This window comes from Cynara cardunculus (assembly GCF_001531365.2).
Source record: "Cynara cardunculus var. scolymus isolate 2C chromosome LG 17, CcrdV1, whole genome shotgun sequence".
Classification (NCBI taxonomy): domain Eukaryota; kingdom Viridiplantae; phylum Streptophyta; class Magnoliopsida; order Asterales; family Asteraceae; genus Cynara; species Cynara cardunculus.
The window spans coordinates 15,243,685-15,255,958 of record NC_037544.1 but is presented as its reverse complement, the minus strand read 5'-3'; the positions used below and the strand labels follow the sequence as shown (position 1 = coordinate 15,255,958).

The 12,274-nt window shown below is 35.8% G+C and overlaps 1 long non-coding RNA gene across 1 annotated transcript; it reads right to left on the bottom strand.

Annotated features, from left to right (window-relative positions):
* Positions 1-9,092: 9,092 nt before the first annotated feature.
* LOC112499814 lies at positions 9,093-11,343 on the bottom strand. The gene is made up of 3 exons (XR_003067308.1): positions 9,997-11,343; positions 9,710-9,927; positions 9,093-9,447 (listed from the first exon to the last, which is right to left on the bottom strand). It is a non-coding gene; the product is annotated as an uncharacterized LOC112499814 (long non-coding RNA).
* Positions 11,344-12,274: the final 931 nt, after the last annotated feature.

Here is a 12,274-nt window from a genome sequence, read left to right as displayed (position 1 = left end):
GACCTTATCAACCTCAATCCATATGACTTGATAGAGTTATATGGTTACACGGCTCAGTGGCAAGATCATGGTATAAGATTCGGTATGGCCAACAGAGCTATTGTAAAAACAATGGAATCCCTGGTAAACCTTAGAGCCAAAAGCTATTTTGAGATTGCTTTAAGGTTAGGCATTGAGAGATTGTCTTGCGGTCCACCAGATGAAGATTTCCAGGGCCTGCAGAAGATACGCTCTGCTTCAGTCTTGACTCAACCTGAACTCGGACTTGTTTACAAGAATGAGCTTGGGGTTAAAAAGTTCTTTAGAATATCTGAAGCCTTCAAGTATTCAACAAAAACACTTGAATGGTTTCAGAAAAATACTAGAGACAGACTGGGTAGAAGCCACGTGCCAAGGGAAGAGGGAAACCATCTCATTCAAGAAATCTCAACGGTGATAGCATACAAAAGATTACTCTTGCGTTTTAGAGAAATATACTCGGGTAATCCTTGAAGAGATGGATTTTTTTGTTTTATTTTGCCTTGATGTACATTTGCTTCCAATCTTGTACAGAAAATTCATCATCCAATGAAAAATTTGGAATTTGATGTTTTTCTTATAGATTAGTGTATGTTCTTCATATGTGATTAGATTAGACTTTGTTATTTCATTACTTAGGGGGAGATTGTTAAACTCCATAATGCAAAATGTAAAAAGTAATGAAAAACAATAAGTGATGAAGAACCAGAAGACCGATGAATAGATCAAGGCAGAAAAGACTAAGTCTGGATCGATAGAAAGACTAACCAGAGCATCGATGAAAAGAGCAACCATCGAATCGATGGACCAAGTACAACCAGCGGATCGATGGATGATGCGATGGAAAGTGTATTCATTGATGCAACGGACAGACTAACACTTAGAAAGTTTTCTAAGTATTCATCCATGCATACATCGAAGACTTAAAGATAAGGATGAAAGCGCCACATCAATAATGACAGCTGGAGATGACAAATCAACAGCTGGAATTATAGTTTATCTTGTAAACAATGACTATCCATGTAAAAGATAAACATTATCTATTAGCTAGAATATTTGCTAGAAAATAGTAATAGTTAGTTATCTTAGTATTAGCTAACTAGTATAAATAGACGACTAGGTCTATTGTAAAATGCGCGCATACGTGAAAAGTTCTCTTTGTGTTTTACATTTTATTCAATAAAGTAAAACCTTTGAAGCTCAAACTGTTCTTTATATTCATATATTAATTTTGAGTCTTCTTAACTTTCTTCATAAAATCATTATAATTTGGTTATTCATAACTAGATTATAAGTGTTATTGAGAGATCTGGGATCAACAAAAGCAGAGATACTTTCTTCCAGGTCAAAATGAGAATAGCCAGAGATGGAACATACCTGGGAGTTAGAGTCAGATCCAAACTCTTCTCTGTCATTCTCGACAGCCATCCCACAGAAATTTGCTTGATCTTCTTCTTCTTCAGACGAGGAGTCAGAGACCCAGTTCTCCTGTTCATCCATGAGGCTTCTTTGTGATCGATTGTATTTGTACTTGTTTTTATAGTACAGTTCATATTTCACCAAAGGGCCTCTGCACTCTTTGGAGTAGTGCCCCATCTTGCCACATCTGAAACATCGAACACCTTGCTTCTTCTAGTCCGATGGCCCTTCCTCCTTGTTTAAGACAGAGGGAGGGTTCCTTCCTTTGAAAGTTCTGCCTCTACTTCGATCGTTCTGTCTTCCTTGCTTATCGAAGATCTACTTTCCAAACTTCCTTTGGAATTCCTTGGTGATCAGGGCTAAGGATTGTGCAAAGGCACTTATATCATCGTCTTCAGAGCTAGAAGGTTTGTCTTCTTCATCACTCTCTATGATGAGAGCCTTCTTTCCTTTCCTCTTTTTCTTTTTGGATCTATGCTCTCTATGTGGCTGGCCAGATCCTGTCTCTTTTGAATCAGAGACAAGATCCATAGGTCCACCTAGAGCGACCTTGGCTTTCTGCACCTCTTGTTCTTGAGCTTGCAGAGTCCCGTAAACGTCGTGCAATGTTCATTGCTTTAAATCTTGATTCGCCTGGAGAGACATCGTCAGGTTTCCCCATTATGCATTCAACCTCTTCAAGAAGAGTATGTTGTTCCCCTCTTATGTTCTGATCACGTCACATGTGCGACACTTGTTGATCAGTGTGTTGAACCTGTGATAAGTCTGTTATAGAGACTCATCGGGAAGCGCCTAGAAGCTGTTGTACTCGTTCAAGCATTGAGCACGACGATTCTTCTTAATCTTTATACCTCTTTCCAACTGGTTTGCCAGTTGATCCCACAAATCCTTGGTAGAGTCACACGCATGAAGAGATTGAAAAATCTCATTGGGAAGTTCCATGATCAAAAGCCTGATGGCTTTTTGATCCACTTCCACTCTGCGTTTGTCTTCATCGCTCAAGTCACGATGAAGTTTGGGTACTCGCCTGGCAGGTACCTCAACCGTGTCACCAGTAGCAGGAATATGAGGAATGATGGTTGTAGGGACATATGGGCCATTTAAAATTGACTCGTAAAGTTCGAGGTCTAGACCCTCATAAAAGTTTAACATCTGAATCTTCCATTGGGGATATTCTTCCCTAATGAGAGTCGGAGGTTTAGTCAAAGAACCGGCACTATACATGGAGTTCCATGATTGAGACGACATTTTAGATTAAAAAATATGAGAAGAAGATTTGACGAGAAAGATGATCGACAAAAAAAATTCCAGATTACGTGAAAGCAAACGTTTTAAAAACGGAGAAAAATAGGAATGAAAATCCTTTCAAAACGAATAATCAAAAAGAATTAAGAGTAGAATCCAGTCGGATATCGATCGACTAATCAATGAATTTGATTAGCAGGCTCTGATACCAATTGTTGAAACCCAGATACTCTTAATTTATAGAAACATAAATTATGAATGATAAGAATGAAAACAAACAATGTACCACGAATGATTAATCAAAATATTCAACGTAAATATTAACAATGAAGAAACTTGAATATGTCGAATGCTTTTATTAATGAACGTAAAGAACAATCAACAATTGTAATCTGACAATAATTTGGTATAGTATAAGTCGGCTCACTCTGGTAATTTCAACTTGAGGAGGAAGCCTCCTAATATACGCCAATGTCTAACAACTATGCTATAAAATAGGCTTGAAACTCTGAGCTGACTAGTATGCATCCTTATCTTTGACTTCCCTTGAAAAGCGGAGCAAACTTAGTCAAGCCGCCTCAAATATGTTAGACGCTTGCGAGAATGTCTGGGATAACACACGCGTTCCATGGAGAAAGTGACTAGAAGCTTTGCTTGTAACATACAAAAGCTCTGCATGTACTATGCAGAGGCTCTGGGTCTTGGAGTTTTAACTTTGTGTCAAGCGTTTATGCTTTTTGGCGCACAAGGCTTGATCGGCCACGCGGATAGAGCGTGGGCTCTGTATGAATGGAACCTTCAATTTTGAGTAAGAGCTCTAGTTCTTGATCTTCTGCATGAGAGCTCTTAGTCCAGACCGCTTCAATAGACTAAGTCCTATTTGACTAGAGTAAGAGACTTCTTACTTACACTTTCATAGGTTGGGGTCTAACAGACTATCCCTATCAGAAATAATTGATAGAGGAACACCATGACATGTTACTACCTCATCAATATACAGTTTTGCCAATCTCTCCATTGCATAAGATTCTTTCATTGGTAAGAAATGTGCAGATTTGGATGACCGATCTACAATCACCCATATAGTATCATAACGTTTTGATGTCCTTGGCAGTTTGGTTATGAAATCCATAGTGATGTGATCCCATTTCCAAACTGGAATTTCTAAAGATTGCATCTTACCATATGGACGTTGGTGTTCTATCTTCACCTGGAGACATGTCAGACATTGTTCAACATGTTTAGCTATWTCCTTCTTCATACCTGGCCACCAATAGTGTTGCTTCAGATCCCGATACATTTTATTTGTACCCGGAGGAATTGCAAAACGTGATTTGTGAGCCTCATATAAGATACGTTTCCTAAGATCACCATAACACGGTACCCAAATTCTGTTCTGGAAACTCCAAAATTCTCTGCCATCCTTTACCAGTTCAAACAGTAATCCACCCAATCTTTCTTGTTTAATTTTGTGAGTCCTCTAACAATGATCAATCTTCATAAAACTTCACAATCATGGTAGATCTAAGATATATCTTCAAGAACACAAGAGATGATATTTGAGAGAGAAAGTCAACATTCAAAGCTTTGGTCAAACTTCACTTTACGTAATAGAATTTTACAATAAGTTCTCCCTCTAAATTTACAAAGACACCATCCTATTTATAGGGTCAAACTACTAAACAAGGTCAGAGTCAAACCTATCTAAGAAAAGTCAAACACGATGACTTTTCTACAATTATAGACAAAATTTAACTTTCAAGACGAATACAATTTCACATAGAATTTCATTCCTAACATTCTCCCCCTTTGTATTCAGACTTGAAAGAAATTCTGCACTTTGAGTCCTGTTTGAACTTTGAAGCTTTAAGCACATTATGTCTTCTTCAAAAGAATTATTCAACATGAAATCTTAAAGCAATCAACTGTTGAGAAAGATCTTCTAGCATTCTCCCCCTCGAATGTAGAACAGCAATGATCTTCTCTTTTGACAATGTAGAACAATAATCATTTGAAACAATGTACAAGATGTGATCTTCAAAGAATCTTCAAACAACAAATCCCAAACTTTTCTTTGGTAAACTTTTGAAACATTGATCTTTTCATTCAAAAACTCTCAGTCATTGTAGCACATGAATAATCTTTTGTAATCATCTCTAGTCGCACTTCTTTTGAGTCTTTTGCCAAATTCGAAGTTACCCCCCCTTGATCTTTACATCAAAATCCCTTTAAAATGTTCGGAAATGAATATTTCATTCATTATTACACACTCCCCCTTATGATGAAATGAGAATCATTCCATCATACACAAGAATGAATGAAATTTTCCACGTAAGCCTTCAAATCATGAAAATGTAAGTAGATMTTTGCAAATCTACTTGTTTAATCTTTTCAGATTAAGGGAATGGGAAGGTAACATCCAATTTCAACGAATGAAATTGTTTTCAATCTTTTAAAAAAGATTGGCCTGTGAGTATAACAGATATACTCAGTACAACGGATGTACTGTATATATGAGACTTTTTTAGGCTCATCTCACCAGGTCTTCCATTCAATCATCGATAGCTTAAGAAAAGCATATCTATGAATGTTTTGGCAAAATAACGTATAAAATGCTAAATCTGTGTAGTGAAGTAAGATAAAACAACATATGCTTCTGTTTAGGCTCAAAAAGATAAATCGTATGGACTACACAAATTTATCAGACTCAATATGTGATCAAAAAGACCTGAAGGGGGGACATATATCCTTCTGATTCAATATCAACTTTCTCCAAATGAGAAATTGATAGATGATGAGCTGCGTGCCCCAAGTGTTATTGAAACACTTATCTGTTAAGAGATAAATGAGTAGCTGGTGGGGTTGTGAGAAGAATTGGCCTGAGCTTTGCCTTTTTCAATATTAGTCTCCAAAAAATCGAGAACTAATAAATTATGTGATATGCCCGGATTTTAGAAGTTTAGAACAGGATTCTCATTTTCTTTTAATCCTGACACAACTCTCGTCAATTCTTTTAGCTCACAACAACTACCTCTCTCTTTTTCATTTTAGTCTCAGCACACAAACCCTTTTGTATTTAAGCTTACTCAGATATGGTTGTCCTCTTGGGTAAGTCTGTCGGTTTTGATATTCCATAGAGGTATTTCTGATAAGCACTCAGTCCCTCCTAAAATAGTATGCTCAGTTGATCACAATGGTTGATCAAAATATTATTTCTTTAAAGTACAATGATCAGATAAAAAAATTGATCAAAAAATTTGGCTTTAAGCACAATTAACGAAAGAATGATACGACAACAATCCGATTATTCGATATGTGAGAAAAATGAATGAAGATCTGTAAGAACGAGTTTACAGATTTTGATAAAAAAAATGTATATCAGTTAAAGAAAAAAATATCAGAAAAACAATATTTGAATACAAACGAGTGTATTATCACCGAAAAAGATTTTCGTACAAGAGACGTGATAATAACAGTTTGAAGAATAGCTGAAACAGGTATTGGAGTTATGTACGAAAAGAAATTACACAAGTAAAATCTCAGGAAATACCTGTTCAGAAAATATACTCGTTTTCCAGAAACAACTTATTTATCAAAAAAAAACTTTTATTAAAAAACTTCTAGAGACTCCCCCTAGAAAGTTGATTATAGAAATGATTCAGTTAAGCTCAAAAAATTAAAAAATTTGAAGAAAACATTTTAAGTACGAGTTCTAAACTGAGTGTTTAGAAACCACACTCGGTAAAGCACGGGTCCTGAACTGAAATGTTCAGAAGCCTCGTTTGGAATAAATTACAACTCCCCCTGCATTGGTGTATCACTGAAATGATATTCTGATCATCACAAAATTGATACACCTGCAAAACCAGATTAAGTAGATTTTGGTACCCAAACGAACTTGGGTCCTATTTTGTTAGTATCGGGTTGGGGTATGTTGTAATTTCCAAACCATTTATTTCTATATGATGTATTCTTTTTAGCACTTTGAACAGGATGATTAGTAATAGAATATGATCCATACCAACTATTATAATCATACCTGTTCTTACCTTTCCAGTCCTTCTGATCTCTGTTGTCTGTACTCCATCTGTTGGATGTCTTCTTGTTTACAAAATCTGTTGATTTGCATGTGAAGCACATGATTCTTCTCTTGCTAAGATGAATCAAATCAGAAGTAGATCTCACAAAGCAAGGAAGATTGTTAGTAACAATATAGTTCTGAGATAAAACAGATTCAGACTTATTGACCCAAATGCTTTTAACCTTTTGGGTGCGTTTGGTGCGCAGACAGGATTGGACAGGACAGGACAGGACGGGACAGGACAGGACAGGACAGCTGTTCAGCGTTTGGTAAGACAGGACAGGACAKGATAGAACTGGTTAAAATGACCAATTTACCCCCAGTGAGCTGTTTAGTGTTTTTTCACTACGAAATGCATTCTTGTAACACTGGTCCTACAACCACTATAGCCCTAATAATTCAACAACAACAACATTCAACAATCATAATCAATGTAAACTCTCGAAATAAATCATAATACTTCATTAAAATCCCTAATAAGTACTTCAATTAATCAAGTTGTTGGCGAAATCGAGTACGAAACCACCATCAAAATATAATTCCTTAMTTGCATGAAATAAGAAGAAAGATATTTGAAGAGTTCCTTCAAATTCATGATGTAGTTGCTGTAAGAAGCAGCGGCGGCGGCCATCGGAGAAGCAGCGGCGGCGGCCATCGGGAGAAGCAGCGGTGGCGGCCATCGGAGAAGCAGCGGCGGCGGCCATCGGAGAAGCAGCGGCGGCGGCCATCGGGAGAAGCAGCGGTGGCGGCCATCGGAGAAGCAGCGGCGGCGGCCATAGGACAATTGTGTTCTGTCCTGTCCTGTCCCACCCTGTCCAACGTACCAAACGCACCCTTTAAGAATAATTGGGTGATCCAATGACATACCCTTGATAATACTGATTAAAACGAAAATAGTTCTTAGAAACAATAGATTTAGGACTACTTGAATAACTTTTCGATTTGGAACAATCATAAAAATTAGTTTTACACTATGATTGAGAACCAGTTGGGCTTTTAGCACACGAAAAGTCTTTGACGTTTTGTAAAAGCTGGTCTCTTTCAACAACAACTAAATCATATTTCTTTTTCAGTTCAGTTCTCATGTTCAATTCAGTTTCAAGGTCTGTCTTTAGATCAGACAATTTCTTTGCAGTATCCAAAAACTTACCTTCTAATTCCTTCTTTGACTTTTCAAAAAATCTCTGTTCTTTCTCAAATTTCTTTCTCTCTTCGTCTGAACTTCCCTTCTCATTTTCTGAAGCAATGTCAAGCCRTWTCTTTTTCTCTGTAAGCTCTTTGGCAATTGCAGCATGTTTCTTGACAGTGTTTTTCTTTTCAAGAACAAATACTCTCTTCTCTTCATCTGAAGCTTTTTGCTTTTGTTCAGCTTCTTTCTTTTCTTTATCAACCTTGGCTCGTTCCAAGATGATAAGTTGTTCARAATCTGAAATTTGATTTAAAAAAAATTTAGCATTCAGCTCAAGAGAATTAATCTTATTTTCATAAGATTCACGTTCAGTACAAAATCTTTTCTCAATCTTTATAATCTTTTTCTTTTCTTTCTCTAGAACTTTCCTTTCAACATTCAAATCCTTCTCCACTTTCAAAACCTTTTCTTTCTCTAAGTTCAAAAGCTTTATTAGCTTAATCAGATCAGTCTCAAACTTATGAAAATTGATAGTTAAGTCTTCTGTCTCTGTATTATTCCTTGGAGTGTTTTTCTCAATCGAAAGTGCACTTTTAACCTCTTTGAGTTTATTGAAAATATCTTTATTATCTTTACTCCAAATCTTCAAATCCTCATCATAATCTTTTCTTACAGAGCTGAGAGTGTTCTCGAGTTTTTTAATTTTATACTCAAATTCCTTCTCGATTCTTTCACATTCTTCTTTAAGATCTTTCTTTAAATCTTTGATAAATTCCAGATTAGAGTGATTCTCATAGAACTTTTTTTATGTATTTATCTTTATAATCCACTATGTTCTTTTCCAACTCAACAATCCTCTCTCTCAACTTTTTGTCCTCTCTCTCATATGAAACTGCCATTTTAAAAATAGATTGATCAGTTATAGGATCTATGCAGTAAAATCGGTAAAAGAAATCAGGAACAATTAAGCTCAAAAAGAAAAACACAAAAAAACTGATGAGAACTTAGAAAAACGATGAAAAACTGTCAAAAATCAATAACAACAGTCAAAACTGTTGAAAACAGTTAAAAAACTGTTAAAAATAGTCAAAGACATTTAAGACTGATTAGAACAATTTATGCGACGCAGAATAGTTCAAAACTTTCTCAAACAGTTAAAAAAACAAAAAAATAAAAACAGATAAACGAAATGATCCAAATATTACAATCTAAACAAAAATAAAACTCAAAATCCAGAAACACAACAAACCCAATTACAAGATAAGATATACAAGTGTCTAAGATGTTCTAATTCACAACAAAATGAGATAGCACCAAGAATCCCACTTCTGTTAACAACCAAAGCTTGTGCTACTGCTGCATTCACCAAGGACAGCTCTTTGAAAATCAGAACTCTTGGAAATCAAATAGCACTTGCAAGCAGAAATCTTGGAAATCAGTACTGTTGAACTTGATGCAGTTCTTGGCAGTCCTGTCTCTTCTACCAACTTGGACAAAACCAAACTTCCAAACAGTTTGCTGCAAAAAGGCTTTCAATCTTGTGAAATGAACAGACCTGCAGAAAAGATAGATTTAATACAAAGAAATTTTACAAACCAAAATTGAAAATTGGGCAATCACAGCTTGTCAATCATCCACACATATGTGTTTCATTCAATGATGCAGGCATGAGAGTTTTAGCAAACTCAATGATAAAATGAAACTAAAACGAATATAGTTGCTAAATCAAAGGAACAGTGACTATTATGAATGAGCTGTTGTTTTCTTGTTGGCTTTCAAATGATTCAACAGATGCTTATCAAAATAACAACTTGAACCTCATCATTTTAGCCATGCACACAGTCTGCTGTGGATTTCCTTTGTATCTGACATCTACTGTCACATTGACCAGATTTACACAAAAGGCTACAAAGCTTCTCTTCTGACTAATGCTGCATTATCATCTAAGATCAACACTAGCAGCAGCAGCAGCAAAAACAGATTGCAGAATTGGAAAACTCCTCAGCAAAGATCAACACAAGCAGGTTCTGTAAACCTTCATGAATTACAAATTAGTAATGTTAGGAAGTCTGTAAATCACAGCTTAATTATATGGCATATCCACCTGCAGCTGGTTGTTCTTTCCCGTGTCTTCTTTTTACCATCAGCACCTTCTATCTTTGCTTTTAGCTTTTCATTCACATCAATTTCTTCAAGATCATATTTATCATCATTTGGTTCTCATCAAGAAGAGAAATCAGATGCATCAGAAGAAACAACACCACTAGCAAAAACAAACACAGAACTTAGATGCGATGACACAATTTCAAACCACTAGTGAATCTGCAGTCCTGCACCTTGGCCGATGAAAGACTCAATACAGCTAAATCAATACCTCGAATCAACCAGGGATGAATGTTGATTCGTATACACAGTGCAGTTCACTTGAACGATTTATGAATCCTCTTAAATCACACACTTGGATAACCCTTGAAATCAATAAAACTGTATGCGATTTAGCAAAACTAGTGTCAAGAAACAGTGAGCGATTAAGAATCCGGATGAGATGGATTTAACGATTTAATAAACCGGATACCTAGGTGCACAAACTGTTAAGTCCTAAATCGCTCAACTCTCTCGCTTAAATCGCTCACAAATCAATCAAAGAGCCAATCGATTTACCTATCCGGTCACTTATCCGGTCAAGAGTTGTACGAATCCGAACACTTATCCGGTCAAGAGTTGATCGAATCCGGACACTTGTGCGATGAAGTCTCCGATTTAAAAGAATCTGCTCAAGCCTTGAGAGATGAAAACCTTAAATCAATCAAGACATCTGCGATTTACCGTGTGATTAAGGTTGAAATCGATGAACCTTGTGATTTAGAGACTGAATATTGAGACTCTTGAGCGAAGAAGATGAAGCTGGGTATTTGATCGATTTAGCAGTCTGCTTGATTTGAGTGATATATTCCTCTTGGGCTTGCCTAATCCTGATGGGCTTTAAGATTTAGACCCAAAAACATAAAAAACAAAAGAAAGTTTTAACAAAATAGATCAAAAACACTGGATTTAAAAAAATTAAGAACACATAAAAAAAATTTAAAACACAAAATTCACCAAAAACTTGAAATCAGAAGATCAAAATGTAAATCTTTGTGTAAAACAAAGATTCACAACAAGATTACGCACAAAATGATCCTGTTTTTAACACGAAAACACATAATTTTCCAAAAATTTCGGATCAAACTTAAAGAAAAACAAGAACACGAAGAACAAAAAAAAAATTCAGAAAATAATCTTTGAAAATTTCTTCAAAATCTGATTTCTTTCAACTGATTTTGTGCAATCCAGCTCTGATACCAATTGTGAGTCCTCTAACAATGATCAATCTTCATAAAACTTCATAATCATAGCAGATCTAAGATATATCTTCAAGAACACAAGAGATGATATTTGAGAGAGAAAATCAACATTCAAAGCTTTGGTCAAACTTCACTTTACGTAATAGAATTTTACAATAAGCTCTCTTCCTCTAAATTTACAAAGACATTCCCTATTTATAGGGTCAAACTTCTAGACAAAGTCAAAATCAAACCTATCTAAGAAAAGTCAAACACGATGACTTTTCTATAATTATAGACAATATTTAACTTTCAAGACGAATACAATTTTACATATAATTTCATTCCTAACAAATTTTATCCTTCTTCATAGCTTCATGTTGGAATTCTTGCAATTCTTTTTGGATACTTGGTAGTAACTCGACTCGTAAAGCTATAGCCTTGATAGTCCCACTTTTCCCTTGTTGGCTTAAAGCATCAACCACTACATTTGTCTTTCTTGGATGATACAAAATTTCACAATTATAATCACTAACCAATTCCAACCATCGTCTCTGGCACATATTCAGATCTTTCTGATGGAACAGATGTACTAAGCTCTTATGATCTGTGAAAATTTGACATTTCGTTACATATAAGTAGTGCCTCCATAACTTTAAAGCGAACACTATAGTTGCTAATTCCATATCATGAGTAGGATATGTCTTTCATGATCTTTTAATTGCCTTGAAGCATAAGCAATCACCTTTCCATGTTACATCAGTACACAACCCAAACCCATCTTCGATGCGTCACTATATACCACAAAATTTTCCATTCCATCTGGCAATGATAGAATTGGTGCACTGCGTAATTTATCCTTTAACATCTGAAAGGTCTGAGCTTGTGCTTCTTCCCACTCATACTTTACATTCTTCTTTGTCAATTTCGTTAATGGAGTAGCTATACGAGAGAAATCTTGTATAAACTTGCGATAATACCCAGCCAATCCAAGAAAACTTCTGATTTCAGTTAGGGTCTTTGGTGCTTCCCACTTTTCAATGGCTTCAATCTTAAGAG